Source organism: Lithobates pipiens, unplaced genomic scaffold (assembly GCF_037356315.1).
Source record: "Lithobates pipiens isolate NorthernLeopardFrog02 unplaced genomic scaffold, aLitPip1_a1.2 Scaffold_16, whole genome shotgun sequence".
NCBI lineage: Eukaryota > Metazoa > Chordata > Amphibia > Anura > Ranidae > Lithobates > Lithobates pipiens.
In genome coordinates, this window is record NW_027507748.1 from 429,406,866 (window position 1) to 429,425,939 (window position 19,074).

The window sequence follows — 19,074 nt, forward strand, 5'->3', positions numbered from 1 at the left end:
CAGACAGCAGGGCTCGGTGGGGGGCCCCCCGGCTCCCACGTCATTGGATTTGATTGACAGCAGCAGGAGCCAATGGCTGTGCTGCTATTTATCAGGACCTGAGACACCGGCTGGAGCTGGTGTGCTTGTCCCTGTCGCTGGAAAGACTGGGTTCAGGTAAGTAAAAGGGGGGCTGCTGCATCACAGGTGGTTTTTCATCTTAATGCATAAAATACATTAAAGTTTAAAACCTCAAGGGTTTTCAACCCCTTTAAAGTCACGGAGTGGCCTAGCCAGACTTTAATCCTATAGAACATTTATGGAGGGAGCTGAAACTTTGAGTTGCCAAGAGATAACCAAGAAACCTTAAGGATTTAGAGAAGATCTGTAAAGAAGAGTGGGCCAAAATCCCTCCTGAGATGTGTGCAAACCTGGTAACCAACTGCAGGAAACGTCTTACCCATGTGCTTGCCAACAAGGGTTTCTCCACCAAGTACTAAGTCATGTTTTGCTTGGGGATCAAATTATTTTACTCACTGAACTGCAACTTAACTTATGGCATTTGTTTTTATGTGTGTGTTTTTGGATTTTTGGTTGATATTCTGTCTCATTTAAAATTAACCTATGATAAATTAAAGACCCTTCATTTCTTTGTAAGTAGGCAAACTTACAAAATCTTCAGGGGATCAAATCCTTTTTTTCCTCTCACTGTACATGTACAATTTATACACATGGCATTTATATATTCAGTACTGTGCAAAGGTTTTAGGCAGGTGTGAAGAAATGCTGCAAGAAAGCTTTCAAAGATTTATATTTTAATTGTTTTTATCAATTTACAAAAAGCCCCCCTTGACCTATAACTCGAGTGAGGGTCTTGACTGAGGGTGAAGCCTCACTGTGCGCATCTACAGCTGTACCTCTGAAAACCAAAACAGCGGGTGTCTCCTGCTTTGTCTTGCAGTCTTAACTGTTCGGCAGCCGTCCATTGTAACAAAGCCCCACCGCCTCTTCATCTGTGATAGATGGAACCAGAGGTGGCTGGTGAAGTTTTAGGATAGGGGGTGTCAGACCATGCCCCTTCCTGGTTTGTCCCTCCCGCTTCTCATAAGCCACACCCCTTATAGAATCCACCCACCCAGTCCCCTGTATTCCACTTGCTTCCACTCAGTGTAAGGAGTATACAGCATTTCTCACAAAGCCTGGCATGTAGCATTTCTCACAAAGCCTGGCATGTAGCATTTCTCACAAAGCCTGGCATATAATAGCATTTCTCACAAAGCCTGGCATATAATAGCATTTCTCACAAAGCCTGGCATGTAGCATTGTGTGAGTGCTGGGGGGGGTGGCTGGTGTCAGTGCTGGGGGGGAGATGGGATGAGTGTCTGTGTTGGGGAAGTGGCGTCAGTGTTGGGGGAGATGGGATGAGTGTCAGTGCTGGGGGGAGATGGGAGGAGTATCCGTGCTGAGGGGAGATGGGATGAGTCAGTGTCAATGCTGGGGGTGGGATGGAATCAGCGGTGGTGTTGGGGACTGGGTTCATTGGCAGCGATGGGGATTCCCCTGCATTTCTGTGTCTCTGTGTGAAAACTCACACAGCGGCAGCGATCTCATGCAGCTCCTCCCCAATCACTGTACTCACTGCATGGGTCAGCCATCATCTGCTTATTGCTTGTGATAAAATTGTCGGACCCGGCAGAGAGACAGTGTGGGGCTGGGCGCTGTGCAGAGTCAGACAGACAAGCAGCATGTGTGTGTATGTGGCTGTGTGGAACGAGGGGCAAGAAACAGTGTGTCAGCGTTGCACAACAGTGCACTGACTTACCTTCAATGGCACCGCAGCCGCTCCTCTGTCTCTCTGAATCCAGTCCACCGCACCACACGTACTAAAGGTTGACTCCTCCCCCTGTGACCGGGGAAACAAGTGAGACACTCCATCCAATCCCATAGTATCGCGGCCGCCCACTGTCCTTTCCTCCAGTCCCTGCCAGCCAATCCTAGGCTAATAATAGTAAAACTGACCAATCCCAGGAGAGTGGGAGTGTGTGCGGGCACACAGCTTGCGCCCTGCACACACCCTAAACATGGGCAAATCAGCTCATTGCAGGCTGGGAAGTTTCCCATAGACCGCCGTATGGCCAGCGCCTGGTCACTCTTAAAGTGACTTTTTTTTTAAGCTTGGGGGCGGCGCCCGAGCACCCCCTATGGATGGACCGCCACTGGATGGAACACTGATACAATGCTGGGAAACTGAATCTGTGTTCCGTCTATCACGGATGACGAGGCGGGGCTTTGTTACAGTGGATGGCCTCCAAACAGTAAAGACTGCATGACACAGGGGGAGACACCTGCTGTTTTGGTGATCAAAGGTACAGGTACAGGTGGGCATTGTTTACCTAGTAGCTGCTGCATTTCCCATCCTAGGCTTATAGTCGAGCCAATACGTTTTCCCAGTTTTTTGTGGTAAAATTGGGTGCCTCGGCTTATTCAGGTGGGCTTATACTCGAGTATATATGGTATTAACCCTTCTATTTCTGAAAGCTTTCTTAATTTACATTATTTTTTCACACCTGCCTAAAAAACTTTTGCACAGTACTGTGTATATATATATATATATATATATATATATATATATATATATATATAACACACAGTATATGGCCAAAAGTTTGTTGGAAAAATAGACTCGTCGATGCGGATGATGCTGACAGGGCAGATTCAGCAGAAGTCAAAAAATTCAGGCCGTTATGGCAGACATAACATGGAGGCTAACAAAAGAATAAAAAAAAAAAAGTGGATGAATATGACAGAAAAAAAACTAATTGCGCAATACCATTTAAAAATGTATTCCAGATAAAAAAGACATAATTAACCCACATGTAGGGCTGCCTAAAAGCCTGGCACCCGGTGTGAATAGCAGCTAAGTTCCCAGAAAATCTGCCCATAGGCAATAATAAACCGCCGCCGCGGTTCCTGTTCAATTTCCTGGACCGGAAGCGCGTCGCAATGACGTGGATAACCCTAGACACAGCCTATTAACCACTAGGCGTCCATGCTATAGCTGAAAGATGGCTACAGCGAGGACTCCAATTGCCTGGAGGGTGTCCCTGGACATCCACCTGTTTACTTCCCTGATGTGTGCCGCCGTGGGTGCGCATCGGGGAAATTCTGTGTTGGCTGTGTCCCTTGGACCCAGCCAATCGCAGATCATGCTAAATGGCCAATCACAGCGGCCATTTAGCACTTGATCTGAGTGTCCAATGAGAGATGATCTCATATGTAAACATATGAGATCATCTCTCATTGCCGGCTCTCCCTCCTCACAAAGACAGCGTGTGAGGAGGGAGAGTGAATGGCTGCAGCTTGTGAGTGTAAGGAAAATAAAGTGCCCACAGTATCTGTTGGTACCATCTGTCATCAGTGCCATGTATTGGTGCCACCTGTCATTGCCACATCAGTGTCATGAGTAATCGGTGTCACGTGCCATCAGTGCCACGTATCAGTGTCACATGTCATTAGTGCCATCTGTCATCGGTGTCACCTGTCATCAGTGCCACGTGTCATTGTCCTGGTGCTCCAGGGCCTTCAAAAGTGTAATAGGTAGTCAAGAAGTTAGATGTGTAATTTATGCTCCTAGAACACCTGATGGTACTCCCTGCCTGTTGGGCGTCTCTAAGTGGCTAGACTGTGAAAAAGTCCCACACGTGTGGTATCGTAATACTCCGGAGGAGTAGCAGAATGTATTTTGGGGTGTTATTATGGTATACACATAACCTATTACAATGACAATGTGAGAAAAAAAAATCTTTGTTTTTCAAAGAATTGTGGGAAAAAATGACAATGTCAAAAACCTCACCATGCATCTTACTAAATACCTTGGAATGCCTACTTTCAAAAAAGACCAAATAATATCCACTAATTTGGGTTATTTTTTACCAAAGATATGTAGCAGTATAAATTGTGGCCAAAATTTATGAAGAAAAATTAATCATTTGTAAAATTTTATCAAAGAAACAAAAATGCTTTTTTTTTCTGTCTTTTAAAAAAAAAAAAAAAACAACCCAGAGGTGATCAAATACCACCAAAAGAAAGCTCTATTTGTATGAAAAGGACAAAAAAATAATTTGGGTACAGTATTACATGACTCTGTAATTGTCATTCAAAATGTGAGAGCACAGAAAGCTGAAAATTAGTCTGGTCACGAGGTGGGTTTAAGTGCCCAGTTGTCAAGTGGTTAAAGGGGGCGTCTTCAGGAAGAAAGGTGTTTTTTTTTTCTATCATATTCATCCACATGAGGAATACTTATCCCAGACAACGTCAGTCCAAAGAGGATCCATGGGGACTGCCCCACATGCGTTTTGAGGGGTGAGTTCACATCTATGTGGGGGCACCGTCTTTAAGCACTTATCCAGTACAGAATTCAGCATCCATTTATTGAGCATCAACACTTAATTTGCGATTTGGAACTTTTTATTGTTTAAACCTTTTGAAGTTTTTTATTAGCACTTCTTATGGGACTTTTTAGCAACTTTGATTTCAGGTCTCCATCATTTTTAATGTGGTTTATATAGCTCGTTGTTTTTTATTCTTTTGTTGGTATTTTGCATTGCAAAATCTTTTTTTCACTGCTAATGCCAATCAATCCGGTATCCTATTTACACTAGTATTTAGTATTCTTTGGCGCTTCGGTTTATAACATGGAGGCTGCCAGTATTGTCCTCTCCCAAAAAAAATAAAATAAATAAAGACACCAGTTAATTGCTTGTCATGCTGGCCTCCTTGCTGCAGGCACAGACCTTGAATGAGTTTGTAGATATGAGCCTCTGACTTTTTCTAGTTTGCATACTTATTACAGGTTGGTGACAGACAAGCATATTCAGAAGTTTAGAAATGGCAGTCTCCAGATTTTTTTTATGACTGGTTAACCTAAGGTACTTTCCAACTCCTATATTCACTTACATAAATAAGATTGTACAGAAGTTACATGGGCCAAAATGTGCAGCATGTTACTTCATAAAGCATAGAAGAATATAGAGAATATTGGCTGATGAAGAAAGATGAAGCTGACAAGAAGACCATCTGGCTCCATATCCTGTACACCAAATCCGACGTGCCTGGTAGAAAGGTGTGCTGGAACCAAAAGGTGAGAAGAGACCTGGTATCAATGTAAAAGTTGCTCTTCTGGGTTGAATCTCTGCTTTGTGTACTGCTTCTCCATCTACAATATGGTTAATTTTTATACTTCAGCAAATACCATACATGTATTTTACCCTTTTGCTTTTCTCACAAATTTCTGGCTGCTTCATTTAGCTAGTTAGGTAATTTGGACAGAGTATAATCCCCAATCCTCATTAAATTGGTAGACACGGTGCCCGGTGGGTGTAGAGCTGCGATTTGGTTTATATCTTGCAGCATGTATGCGTTCCTTGTTATCCGATCGAGGGCGAATACTGCTGTGCAAAATGTAAAAACATTGTTTCCTTGGAAGCCCAGGTTATGCATGTAGGGATGCAACTGTCAGCACTGAGAAGACTCTCCATACTAAAGTAGATCTGGGAATGTACGCGGCAGGTGCTGGCAGGGCCCAGCACAAAGGCAGGTAGAGACAAAGAGGTGCAGGCACTAGAAAAGAGTAGATGGGTGACAGTCAGGAAGGATAGAGTGGGAAGTGCCATGGAGGCCGATCCCAATAAATATGCTCCATTGAGTGACATTGGTGAAACCAGTCAGGGACCAGCACTGCTGGAGCTGAGGGACTCTCCTAGCTGCCATTGGAAGAACTCCTCCAGTGAGAGTAGGGGGAGTGAAGGGAAAGGATAGACAGATTCTGATGGTAGGGGATTCCATTCTCAGAAGGACAGAGAGGGCAATCTGTGACAGAGACCTGAAGTGACAAACTGTATGCCAGGCAAGTCCGGCCCGCGGGCCAATCGCTGCCCGGTTTTGAACGGCCCACCTGGTTATCTAAACATATATATCATTTGTGGCCCCCGACGATCTCCCAGCGCTAGGGCCACAAAAGATATAGTCTCAGTCTGGCTGGGATGGGAGGAGGTACGAGGGCCGTGCACACAGGAGTATTTCCTATTTACACGGCAGCCTCTGTAATAGGAAGTCCCGTCTCCGCCATTGGACGACTGTTCTGTCCATCAAAGGAGGCGGGACTTTCTCTTAAAGAGGCTGCTGTCTAAACAGAAGATTCTCCTGTTCTTTGGCGCTCGTCCTGCCCCCTCCATGTCCCCTCCAAGGCTGCACTGATGGCAATGGTGAGTACATTCCTGGCTAATGGTGGCTGTATTCCTGGCTAATAGTGAGTGAAATCCTGGCTAATGGTGGCTGCATTCCTGGCTAATAGTGAGTGAAATCCTGGCTAATGGTGGCTGCATTCCTGGCTAATGGTGGCTGCATTCCTGGCTAATGGTGGCTGCATTCCTGGCTAATAGTGAGTGAAATCCTGGCTAATGGTGGCTGCGTTCCTGAATGAATGAATGAATGAAATGTATAGCGCACAATACAAACTGAATTGCCTCTAGGTTCCTGGCTAATAGTGAGTGAATTCCTGGCTAATGGTGGCTGCATTCCTGGCTAATGGTGGCTGCACCCCTGGCAATGATGAGTGAAATCCTGGCAATGGTGGGGGCTGCATTCCCAGCAATGGTGGGAGCGCAGGTGGGCACTGACCCTTTATACCGGGCGCTCGGGTTTGGCACATCACGGATCTGATTGACAGATTACTGGGAGGTGCTGGGGAAGACCCGGCTGTCATGGTGCACTTTGGCACCAATGATAAAGTCAGAGGCAGCTGGAGTGTCCTAAAGAACGATTTTAGGGACTTGGAAGCTAAATTGAGGGAAAGGACCTCCCAAGATAGTATTCTCAAGAATACTACTGGTACCTCTAGCCACACCAGAAAGGCAGAGGGAGATTAGGGAAGTGAACAAGTGGGTGAGGAGCTGGTGTAGTGAGGAGGTGTTTGGGTTCCTGGAGGACTGGTCTGACTTCTCAGTCAGTCACCAGTACTATAGAAGGGACGGACTGCACCATAATGGGGGATTTTAATTATCCAGACATACACTAGGTGGAGGGAACCACGCATTCGTCTAAGGCTCGCCAGTTTCTAAATGGCTTGCAGGACAATTTCATGGGTCAGATGGTAGATGTACCAACTAGAAATAAAGCATTACTAGATCTACTGATTACCAACAATAGAGACCTGATCACGGATGTGGATACAGGGCAATTGGCTTCAGTATAAATCACACAAATAGTAAACATAAGGGGAATTCAAAGACACTGAATTTCAAAAGAGCCAACTTTACTAAACTACGAACCTTGCTAGAAGGCATAAATTGGGATAAAATCTTAGGAACAAACAACACGGGGGAGAGATGGGTTTGCTTTAAGAGCATATTAAATAAGGTCATTAGCCAGTGCATCCCATTGGGTAATAAGTTTAAAGAATGAACAAAAATACTGGATGGCTTAACTCCAATGTAAAAATGCATATAAAAGCAAAGGAGAAGGCCTTCAAAAAAATACAAGGTTGAGGGATCACAATCAGCATTTAGACTTTATAAAGAATGCAACAAGAAATATAAGGGTGCAATTAGGGTGGCTAAGATAGAACGTGAAAGACACATAGCGGAGGAAAGCAAAAGAAATCCCAAGAAATTCTTTAAATATGTAAATGGTAAAAAAGGGAGGACAGACCATATTCACAGGAAGCACGCTCGTGGTTAACATAGCACAGAATTAGAATTAGACTTGGGAAAATTAACATTAATAAATCACTGGGACCAGATGGCTTGCACCCAAGGGTACTTCGGAAACTCAGCCAAGTAATTGCAAGACCATTGTTCCAAATTTTTACTGACTGGAATGGTACCAGCAGAGTGGAGAAAAGCTAATGTATCACCAATATTTATAAAGGGCCCAAAATACATCCCTGGGCATTGCAGACCAGTTAGCCTAACATCAATAGTATGCAAGCTCTTGGAGGGGATGATAAGGGACTATATACAAGATTTCTGTAATGAAAATTGTATCAGCAGTAATCAGCATGGATTCATGAAGAATCATTCTTGTCAAACCAACCTATTAACCTATGTTACGTTAAGTAAGTTGCCATCTAAATAAAGGAAGGCCCGTAGAAGTGAATCTGGAGTTTGCAAAAGCATTTGGCACAGCTCCCCATAAAGGTTCACTGTACAAAATAAGGTCTGTTGGCATGGACCATAGGGGGAGTACATGGATTGAAACCTGGCTACAAGGGTGAATTCAGAGGGTGGTGATAAATGGGAAATGCTTGGAATGGTCAGGGGTGGATGGTGGGGTCCCCCAGGGTTCTGTGCTGGGACCAATCCTATTTAATTTATTCATAAACGACCTGGAGGATGGGGTAAACAGTTAAATCTCTGTATTTGCGGCTGATACTAAGCTAAGCAGGGCAATAACTTCTCCGCAGGATGTAGAAACCTTGCAAGAAGATCTGAACAAATTAATGGGGTGGGCAACTACATGGCAAATGTGCTATAATGTAGAAAAATGTAAAATAATGCATTTGAGTTGCAAAGAAATGACTGCAATCTCTGGGGGAATCTAGGATGGAAAAGGACCTGGAGGTCCTAGTAGGTGATAGGCTCAGCAATGGCATGCAATGCCAAGCTGCTGCTAACAAAGCCAACAGAATATTGGCATGCATTAAAAAGGGATTAACTCCAGGAATAAATCGATAACTCTCCCGCTCTAAAAGACTCTGGTCCGGCCGCATCTAGAGTATGCTGTCCAGTTCTGGGCACCAGTCCTCAGGAAGGATGTACTGGAAATGGAGTATGTACAAAGAAGGGCAACAAAGCTAATAAAGGGTCTGGAGGATATTGGTTATGAAGAAAGTGTTGCGAGCACTGAACTTATTCTGTCTGGAGAAGACGCTTGAGAGGGGATGTGATTTAAATTTGCAAATACCATACTGTTGACCCCACAATAGTGATAACCTTTTCACAGAAGGGAGTTTAAAAAGACACGTAGCCACTCGTTAAAATTGGAAGAAAGAAGGTTGAACCATAAACTACATAGAGGTTTCTTTACTGTAAGAGCGGCCAGGATCTGGAATTCCCTTCCACATGTGGTGTTCTCGACGGGGGGAATCGATGGTTTCAAAAAACTATTAGATAAGCACCCAAATGACCACAACATACAGGGATATACAAGGTAATATAGACTTATAATCACACACACACAGGTTGAACTTGTGTCTTTTTTCAACCTCAACTACTATGTAACTATTTAGGTAATACAGGTAAAGTATTTTTATGTTGTGTTGTGTTTTTTTTTTTTCTGACTGTACAATCAACTTTAGATTTACCAAATCTGTGTAACATGAAGAACCTAAACTATCCAGGCAGCCAGCACTATATATAATGGTTAGTAGCCTGTACCCCAAAGTATGTACTGTGACCTGTTCATGCTCAAGAGTGTATGGAGCGAGAATCACCAGCATCAAACTTTGCATTACTCTTCTTGCTGACCAAATCTACAAGGATTGTGAGCGAACATCTAGGACTGCATTTCTTCCCATCAGGAATAGTGAGACTTTGGGGGCAAGCAAGGCACTGAGCATTCTGGCCCACCATATTTCATCTGCTCCATTAGCATTTGTGAGTGCATCATATGATTTTTTTCCAATAAACCTTGCTAAACCTGCTACATTATGCTACTTTCACTTTTTAGTCTTGTCAGATTACAATGCTGTGTTCCTGCAGAGATGATTTTTTTTTAAAAAATTTGAGAGTGGTTCTAACCCTGTCTAACTTCCTAAAACTGGAAAAATAAAGTTTGGCTAGAGTTGTACTTTTAGCGTGGTTACCTTAAAATGAAGCTATAGTGTAGGTACACAATATAAACTAATGGTACTATTTAAAGCAGATAACACAAGATGCTACAGTGCTACATCATGCCTATAGTTGGACAGCCTGCCACCCTGGAGAGCTATTAGATCTTCCCTAAAACCCAAGCTTCAGAATATGTGGAGAATGTGCACACCCCTACCTTACACCCATGATGGAGAGGCAACCTATTGTCAGACTTGAGCATGTAAGTGTAGCTTGCAAATACCGACCTGTTAAAAAGACAATCATTGCATAGGCATTTAGAGTGGTTACAGCAGTACTCTCTTTCGCCTGGCTGTTACACCATCTGTGTGATGCATCATTTTAAAATTGCTCTACGCTTTGCCCAGTTAGAAAAAAAAAAGACTTCCTAGCAGTATATTACCATCTCACCTGTTACCACATTTGCTCACTGGCGGTAGAATGAAACACTCAGCATTATGGTTTAGGTGAGTATTTGACACCCACTACCCTTTCAACGTGACAGGGCTAGAGTCCATAGATAGCCCTGTGTATGTGCAAAAACTTCAGTCTTAGTACTTTCTTTCCTTGGACTCGGCAGCTGAATAGAGTGGCAGTGGAGCAAAAAAGGTGAGTATATACTGGTAGGGAGAGGGGGAGCTAAGTGATCCTTTTGCTTTGCCCTGCATTGGCATAGGAAAGCATCATGTAAAAAGAAAGTATACCCCGCACCGCATAGGGATCTGCCATAGTAAACAAGGTAGATCTCTGTTCTGACAGGGGATCATACAGAGATCCTATCTACTATGGATCTGTGTGTTGTCCCAGGCAGCCCACCCCCTCCCCCCACTCTGTTAGAAACCGAGGGAATACATTTAACCCCCTTGATTGCCCCGATGTTAACCCCTTCCCTGCCGGTGCCATTATTGCAATATCAGTGGGTGGTCTTAGCACTAATCACTGTAATAATGTCACTGGTTCCCAAAAAATGTCAGCTGTCCGATCTGTCTGCCGCAATGTCACAGTCCCACTAAAAATCGCTGATCACTGCAATTTCTATTAAAAAAATAAATAAACATTAAAAATGCAATAAATGTATCCCTATTTGGTAGACAATATAATTTTGTGTAAGTCGATCAATAAACGCTTTTTGGGATTTTTCCTTTACCAAAAATATGTAGAAGAATACAAATTGACCTAAATTGATGAAGAAATTGGATATATTTTTTTTTTTATTGGAGTGTGTTTTATAGCAGAAAATAAAAAATATTGTTTTGTTTTTTTCAAAATTGGCAGTCTTTTTGTTTATAGCGCAAAAAAAAATAATCCACAGAGCTGATCTAATGATACCAAAAGAAAGCTCTATTTGTGGGAAAAAGAGGACTACAATTTTATTTGGGTACAGCGGCACATGACTGTAATTTTCAGATAAAGTAACGCAGTGTCGTATTGCAAAAAATTACCTTGTCATTAACCACCTCAATACAGTGCACTTACACCCCCTTCCTGCTCAGGCCATTTTTCAGGTTTCAGCGCTGTCACACCTTGAATGACAATTGCGCATGCGCGGTTTTGCTACACTGTAACTAGGTGAAAGTTTTATCATTTTCTTCACATAAATAGAGCTTTCTTCTGGTGCTATATAATCACTCCTGGGTTTTTTATTTTTTCCTAAAAAAATTTGGGGGAAAAAAAGTTTTTGTTTCTGTCAGTAAATTTTGTAAATAAGTTATTTTTCTCCTTCAGTAATAGAAGCTGATGAGGCAGCACTGATGGGCACTGATGAGGCGGCACTTATGGGCACTGATCAGGTGTCACTGATGAGGCACGAATATGCCACACTTATGGGCACTGATTAGTGGCACAGGATGCACTGGTGGGCACAGGTGGCACTGATGAGCAGCAGTGATGGGCAGCACTGATGGCCAGCACTGACTGGCATCACTAATGGCCACTGATTGCTGGCACTTGTGGGCACAGATTGGTGGCAATTGTGGGTACTGGTTGGCACCGATTGGTAGTGATGGGCACACAGTTCTGGCACTGATGGGCACATGTAATCAGGGCACTGATGACTTACACCCCCTTCCTGCCCAGGCCATTTTTCAGCTTTCAGCGCTGTCACACCTTGAATGACAATTGCGCGGTCATGCTACGATGTAACTAGGTGAAAGTTTTATCATTTTCTTCACACAAATAGAGCTTTCTTCTGGTGCTATATAATCACTCAGAAGACCAAAAATTTGGGGAAAAAAAGTTTCTTAGTTTCGGTCAGTAAATTTTGTAAATAAGTAATTTTTCTCCTTCAGTAATGGAAGCTGATGAGGCGGCACTTATGGGCACTGATCAGGTGTCACTGATGAGGCACGAATATGCCACACTTATGGGCACCGATCGTGGCACTGGGCACAGATTGGTGGCAATTGTGGGCACTGGTTGGCACCGATTGGTAGTGGTGGGCACACAGTTCTGGCACTGGTGGGCACATGTAATCAGGGCACTGATCAGTGCCCTAAATACATTTCCAGCTGTCCCCTGTGAGGAGATGCCGCTGATCGGCTCTCCTCTCCTCAGTCAGTGTGAGGTGAGGAGCGCCAATTACCAGCATCTCTGTGTTTACATGTGACTGGCTGTGATTGTACACAGCCAATCACATGGTTGAAGAGCTACAGCCATGGCTCTTTACACAGATTAGGGTCACGCCATGTCCTAGCAACATGGCGCGGCCATTCTGGAGGGTCATCATATGATATCCACCCAGAGCGAGAGCCGCACCCCCTGGTTAAGGGGGAAAATCTTTCTGGGGCTGAAGTGGTTAAAGACATTTTTATGTTTTTAAATACAATAACCATGATTTAGTCATCTCTCATTTTGAGGTAGGATCACATAATAATAATAATAATAATAATAATAATAATAATAATAATATACTGTGTGCACAATTATTAGGCAAGTTGTAGTTTTAAAGGATTTGTTTAATTATTGAACTACTACAGTGCTCTCAGTCAATCCAAAATGTTAATCTCAAATCATAATATTTAGGAGAATAAGAGGTTTTGGCCTACTACTCACCTCTTTAGTGAACCATATTGTTTTTTTTCTTCCGTTTATTCTTACTAATTTGCCTGACATATAATCTAGTTGCCTCCAGCGAGGTAGACAAACTGTGCCCACTGATTGCTTACGTCTGTCATTTTACTCCAACCTTTCAATTCATTTTTTAGAAATCTATCCATTTCAGCAAAAGTTGCCCTTTTGAAATCTAAAACTTGTTTTTGTATATGATTTTTAAATTTTTGTTTTAATATCAAACCAAAGACACTGGTGATCACTAGAACCCAAATTAGTTTATCCCCATTTGTCAATACTAGGTCTAGAAAAAAAATTCACCTGAGGTTTAGAGAAACCCCATTCAGTGCTTCCATTACATCCCTCCTCCTACTTTTAATAGAACTTTGAGAATTCCAGTTAATGTTAGGCAGGTTGAAGTCACCCATAATCAAAACCTCTCCATTCATTGCCATTTGAGTTATCGCTTCAATTACCAAGTTATCATAATCTTCAGTCTGTCCTGGGGGACTGTATGTTACACCAATTCTAAGGGAATTCTGCTATTTTTGACACACAGCGCAACTCCTCGTCCCTACTTTCTCGGTCTTGTATAGTGTATACCCTGATATTATTATACCTAGTGTGGTAGTATGGTACCCCACCAGCAGAAGGATGCAGGGTTCTCAACCAGGCAGGTTGAGGGGCCCCAGGGGAGTTGTTTGTTTGAGAGGAAACTGGCTTTTCAGTTTCCTCATTGTTTTCAAAAATCCAGTTTGGGACCTGGAGCCCGGAGATTCCATAGTGTTATGGGTGGGACAGAATCTCCAATCCTGGGACCGGGTTTTGGGAACAGCCAGAAGTCTGGCTGGTTGATTGCACAGGTGGGTCCTGGGCTTATAACAGAGCCAAAACCATGGTTCTGGGCTCCACCCGAGGAGTCCAGGCAAGCAAGGGAGAAGTATGCATGTCTGCATGGTATAATCAGAGGGCCCAAAGCTGTGGGCTGACCAGCAAGGAAGATAAAAAGAGGTACAGTAGTTGTACGACATCTGTTATATGGCCAAGAGGGCTGAAGTATAAAGCCTGAACGGCACTACTGCTGAAGAGAGCCAGGTGACTTGGTATTTTTCATTTTATTATTACGATGTTGCTGTGGAAAGCTGAAACCCCTGTGTAGGAAACCCACCTGTTTTCTTTGACTTTTAATAAAAGTGGGCCAACGAGCCCTTAAATGGCATAACTAGCATGGACTCTACTCACTGGTGTGCTCTACACAGAGGCTAAATAACCCCCAAATATCACACTAGTCATTTAAATCCTTGAACCAAGTCTCTGTAACTGCAACATGGTCCAAGTTGTCCCCAGTCATAAGAGCTGTCAGCTCATAAAGCTTGTTGCCTAAACTACAAGCATTAGTGCACGTGACATAACAAACACTACTATCAACTGCTTTATTTTTTACCAGAAACTTCAAGTGACCCCCCCATCAGCCCAGTCCTTAGCAATACGAACCCCCACATTTGTTTCAACCTGCTGGGGACAGAAATGATCTTTCTCTCTTGTATAGGTCATTGTCAGACCACCTAATAGCATCATGACTAATGCTGGCCATACATTATACAATTTTCTTATTTAGATTTCCTTTAGATTTACTAAAACCATATAATATGAGGTCAAATCTAAACACTTTCAATTTGTGTGCAATCAGACAGGCCCTTGTACCACACAGTTGAAGGTAAATCTAAAGGAAATTGAATAAGAAAATTGTATGGTGTATGGCCAACTTTACATAACCAAAAGCCTCTGCTATACAAAGCACTTCTTTCTTGAACATTATGCACAGGTAAGACCTCTGAAAATGTAGCATTTCACCCTAACTGTTTAATATCCTGGCCCAATATCTGAAAATCCCTTCTGTTGTAGACACGACTCCAACATCTTTACTGCTCAGGCTCTCAATGCTTTGTTATAGTTTTTTACTGTTGGGGTATGTTAACTATTGAAAATTAATAAAGAGATTAAATACAATAGAATAAGACTCATTAGTGCTGCGGTAATAACTCCCAGCAAGTGTATGGGTCAGTAAAAACCCACAGAATCTTTCAGGGACAGCAGTAACCTCCAGCACATTAATAAACCCCTAGCATTGCACAATTATTAACTCCCAACACTGCACAATAATACCCAACATCACACAATTAATGCCCAGCACTGCACGACAAATAACCCACAGTGATCTTGCAGCTAGTATGCCCCCTTCAGCATGCAGAATAGCAAATAGACTGAAGAGGTTGGGACTATGTGCAACGGTGGGGTGGGGGGGGGGGTCCTTTATGCACTGGTCCAAATCATTTGGTGGAGGGGGAATTATTTTGTGGGGTTGGTCTAACAGGGTTGGGCTTGGCCTCTTAGTTCCAGTAAAGGGAAATCTTAAAAGAACAGCATACCAAGACATTTTGGGCAATTTCATGTTCCCAAATTCGTGGGAACAGTTTGGGGATGGCCCTACTTGTTCCAACATGACTGCGCACCAGTGTACAAAGCAAGGTCCATAAAGACATGGATGAGCGAGTTTGGGATGGAGGAGCTTGACTGGCCTGCACAGAGTCTTGACTTCAACTTGCTAGAACACCTTTCAGATGAATTGGAGTGGTGACTGCAAGCATGGTCTTCTCATCCACATCAGTGCCTGACCTCACAAATGCACTTCTGGAAGAATGGTCAAACATTCCTATAAACACACTCCTAAACCTTGTGGACAGCCTTCCCAGAAGAGTTGAAGCTGTTAAAACTGCAAAGGGCGAGCCAGCTCAATATTGTACCCTACAGACTAAGACTGGGATGCCATTTAAGTTCATAAGTGTGTAAAGGTAGTTGTCCCAATACTTTTGGTAATATAGTGTATATTAACCAAACCCCTAAACATTGATAAAACCAAAACTCCCAATTTAGTATGTAAAGCTAAACTGGAGAGTAAACTGCTAATGACACAGAAAAAATAAATATATATATGCGTTGTTTTATCTGCAAAAGTATTTGCATTTCTGTCCATTAATTCAGGCTTGACTAGTCTACTGCAGATAAATCATACAAATAGGTTTTAACTTGCCAATGATTTAGACGCACAGAAGGGAAACGGGGCAAAAAAGGGGGGCAGCAGTGGGACTTTATATGAAACAAGACATTGGGGGTCAATTAACCAGTTGCCGACCGCCGCACGCCGATGTACGTCGGTACAATGGCACGGGCAGGCATAAGGACATACATGTACGTCCCTTGCCTCCCGCGGGTCGGGGGCCCGATCGGGCCCCCGCCCGGTGCCTGCGGCGGTCGGTTTTTGTCCGGGAGCGATCCGGGACGAGGGGGCGGCCATTCATTCATGGCCACCCCCTCGCGATCGCTCCCGACGAATAGAAATCCCCGGTGACATCACTTCCTCTCCTGTAATGTAAACACAGGAGAGGAAGTGATGTATTCTCTCCTCCGTGTCGGTATTTTCCGTTCCGACACGGAGGAGAGCAGATCGGTGAGTTGCACCAACACTCTACACACACAGTAGAACATGCCAGGCACACTCACACCCCCCCTTTACCCCCCGATCACCCCCCCCCAATTACCCCTGCCCCCCAGTCACAGTGACACCAATGTCATTTTTTTTTTTTTTTTTTTTTTTTTTTTTGCATTGGTGTCATTTGTGACTGTAATAACTGTTAGGGCAGTTAGAGTTAGCCCCCTTTAGTTCTAATGTACCCCCCTAACCCCCCCAATAAAGGTTTAACCCCGTGATCACCCCCCGTCGCCAGTGTCACTAAGGCTGGGTTCACATTGCAGCGGTTTATGAGAACGAATGTGATTCGCACCGCACTGCAGTGCAAATCACATCCGATCTCTGTGCGATTCGAGTTCAGCCATTCGCCGCACCCGCCACACCCGCCGCACCCGCCGCAAATTCGCACGGGACCCTTTTTTTGGCCCGCAGCAGAATCGGATCGCATGGGTGTTCACACCATGCGATCCGAGTTTGTAGATCGCACTGCGATATGCGAACTGATCTGGGGGTGTCAGTAACATTTCACTGACACTCCCAGCAGTTCGCATAGGGCAGTGTGAACTGCCGCCGGGAGGCATGCGATGCGGGAACCCGCCGCGGATTCGTGCGTTCCCGCATCGCTCCAGTGTGAACCCAGCCTAATAAGCGATAATTTTTCTGATCGCCGTATTAGTGTCACAGGTGACGCTAGTTAGGCAGGTAGGTATTTAGGTTCGCCGCAGCTTTTTATAGCGCCAGGGACCCCCATATACTACCGCATAAAGCCCCCTGATTGCCCCCTAGTTAACCCTTTCACCAGTGATCACCATATAACTGTTACAGGTGACGCTGGTTGGTTAGTTATTTTTTTATAGTTTCAGGGCACCCGCCATTTATTACCTAATAAAGGTTTAACCCCCTGATCACCCGGCGGGTGTCATTTGTGACTAATAACTGTTAGGGCAGTTAGGGTTAGCCCCCTTTAGTTCTAATGTACCCCCCTAACCCCCCCAATAAAGGTTTAACCCCGTGATCACCCCCCGTCGCCAGTGTCACTAAGGCTGGGTTCACATTGCAGCGGTTTATGAGAACGAATGTGATTCGCACCGCACTGCAGTGCAAATCACATCCGATCTCTGTGCGATTCGAGTTCAGCCATTCGCCGCACCCGCCGCACCCGCCGCACCCGCCACACCCGCCGCACCCGCCGCAAATTCGCACGGGACCCTTTTTTTGGCCCGCAGCAGAATCAGATCGCATGGGTGTTCACACCATGCGATCCGAGTTTGCAGATCGCACTGCGATATGCGAACTGATCTGGGGGTGTCAGTAACATTTCACTGACACTCCCAGCAGTTCGCATAGGGCAGTGTGAACTGCCGCCGGGAGGCATGCGATGCGGGAACCCGCCGCGGATTCGTGCGTTCCCGCATCGCTCCAGTGTGAACCCAGCCTAATAAGCGATAATTTTTCTGATCGCCGTATTAGTGTCACAGGTGACGCTAGTTAGGCAGGTAGGTATTTAGGTTCGCCGCAGCTTTTTATAGCGCCAGGGACCCCCATATACTACCGCATAAAGCCCCCTGATTGCCCCCTAGTTAACCCTTTCACCAGTGATCACCATATAACTGTTACAGGTGACGCTGGTTGGTTAGTTATTTTTTTATAGTTTCAGGGCACCCGCCATTTATTACCTAATAAAGGTTTAACCCCCTGATCACCCGGCGGGTGTCATTTGTGACTAATAACTGTTAGGGCAGTTAGGGTTAGCCCCCTTTAGTTCTAAGGTACCCCCCTAACCCCCCCGATAAAGGTTTAACCCCGTGATCACCCCCCGTCGCCAGTGTCACTAAGGCTGGGTTCACATTGCAGCGGTTTATGAGAACGGATGTGATTCGCACCGCACTGCAGTGCAAATCACATCCGATCTCTGTGCGATTCGAGTTCAGCCATTCGCCGCACCCGCCGCAAATTCGCACGGGACCCTTTTTTTGGCCCGCAGCAGAATCGGATCGCATGGGTGTTCACACCATGCGATCCGAGTTTGCAGATCGCACTGCGATATGCGAACTGATCTGGGGGTGTCAGTAACATTTCACTGACACTCCCAGCAGTTCGCATAGGGCAGTGTGAACTGCCGCCGGGAGGCATGCGATGCGGGAACCCGCCGCGCATTCGTGGCGTTCCCGCATCGCTCCAGTGTGAACCCAGCCTAATAAGCGATCGTTTTTCTGATCGCTGTATTAGTGTCACAGGTGACGCTAGTTAGGCAGGTAGGTATTTAGGTTCGCTGCAGCTTTTTATAGCGCCAGGGACCCCCATATACTACCGCATAAAGCCCCCTAATTGCCCCCTAGTTAACCCTTTCACCAGTGATCACCATATAACTGTTACAGGTGACGCTGGTTGGTTAGTTATTTTTTTTATAGTTTCAGGGCACCCGCCATTTATTACCTAGTCTCACTAGTGTACCCCTAAATTTAGGGGTGTCTACTTTCCAAAATGGGGTCATTTGGGGGGGGTTTGTGCCATCTTGGCATTTTATGGCCTTCAAAACTGTAACGCCCTTAGAAAGCCTGAAGGCGGTGCTTGGTTTTCGGGGCCCCGTACGCGGCTAGGCTCCCAAAAAGTCCCACATATGTGGTATCCCCGTACTCAGGAGAAGCAGCA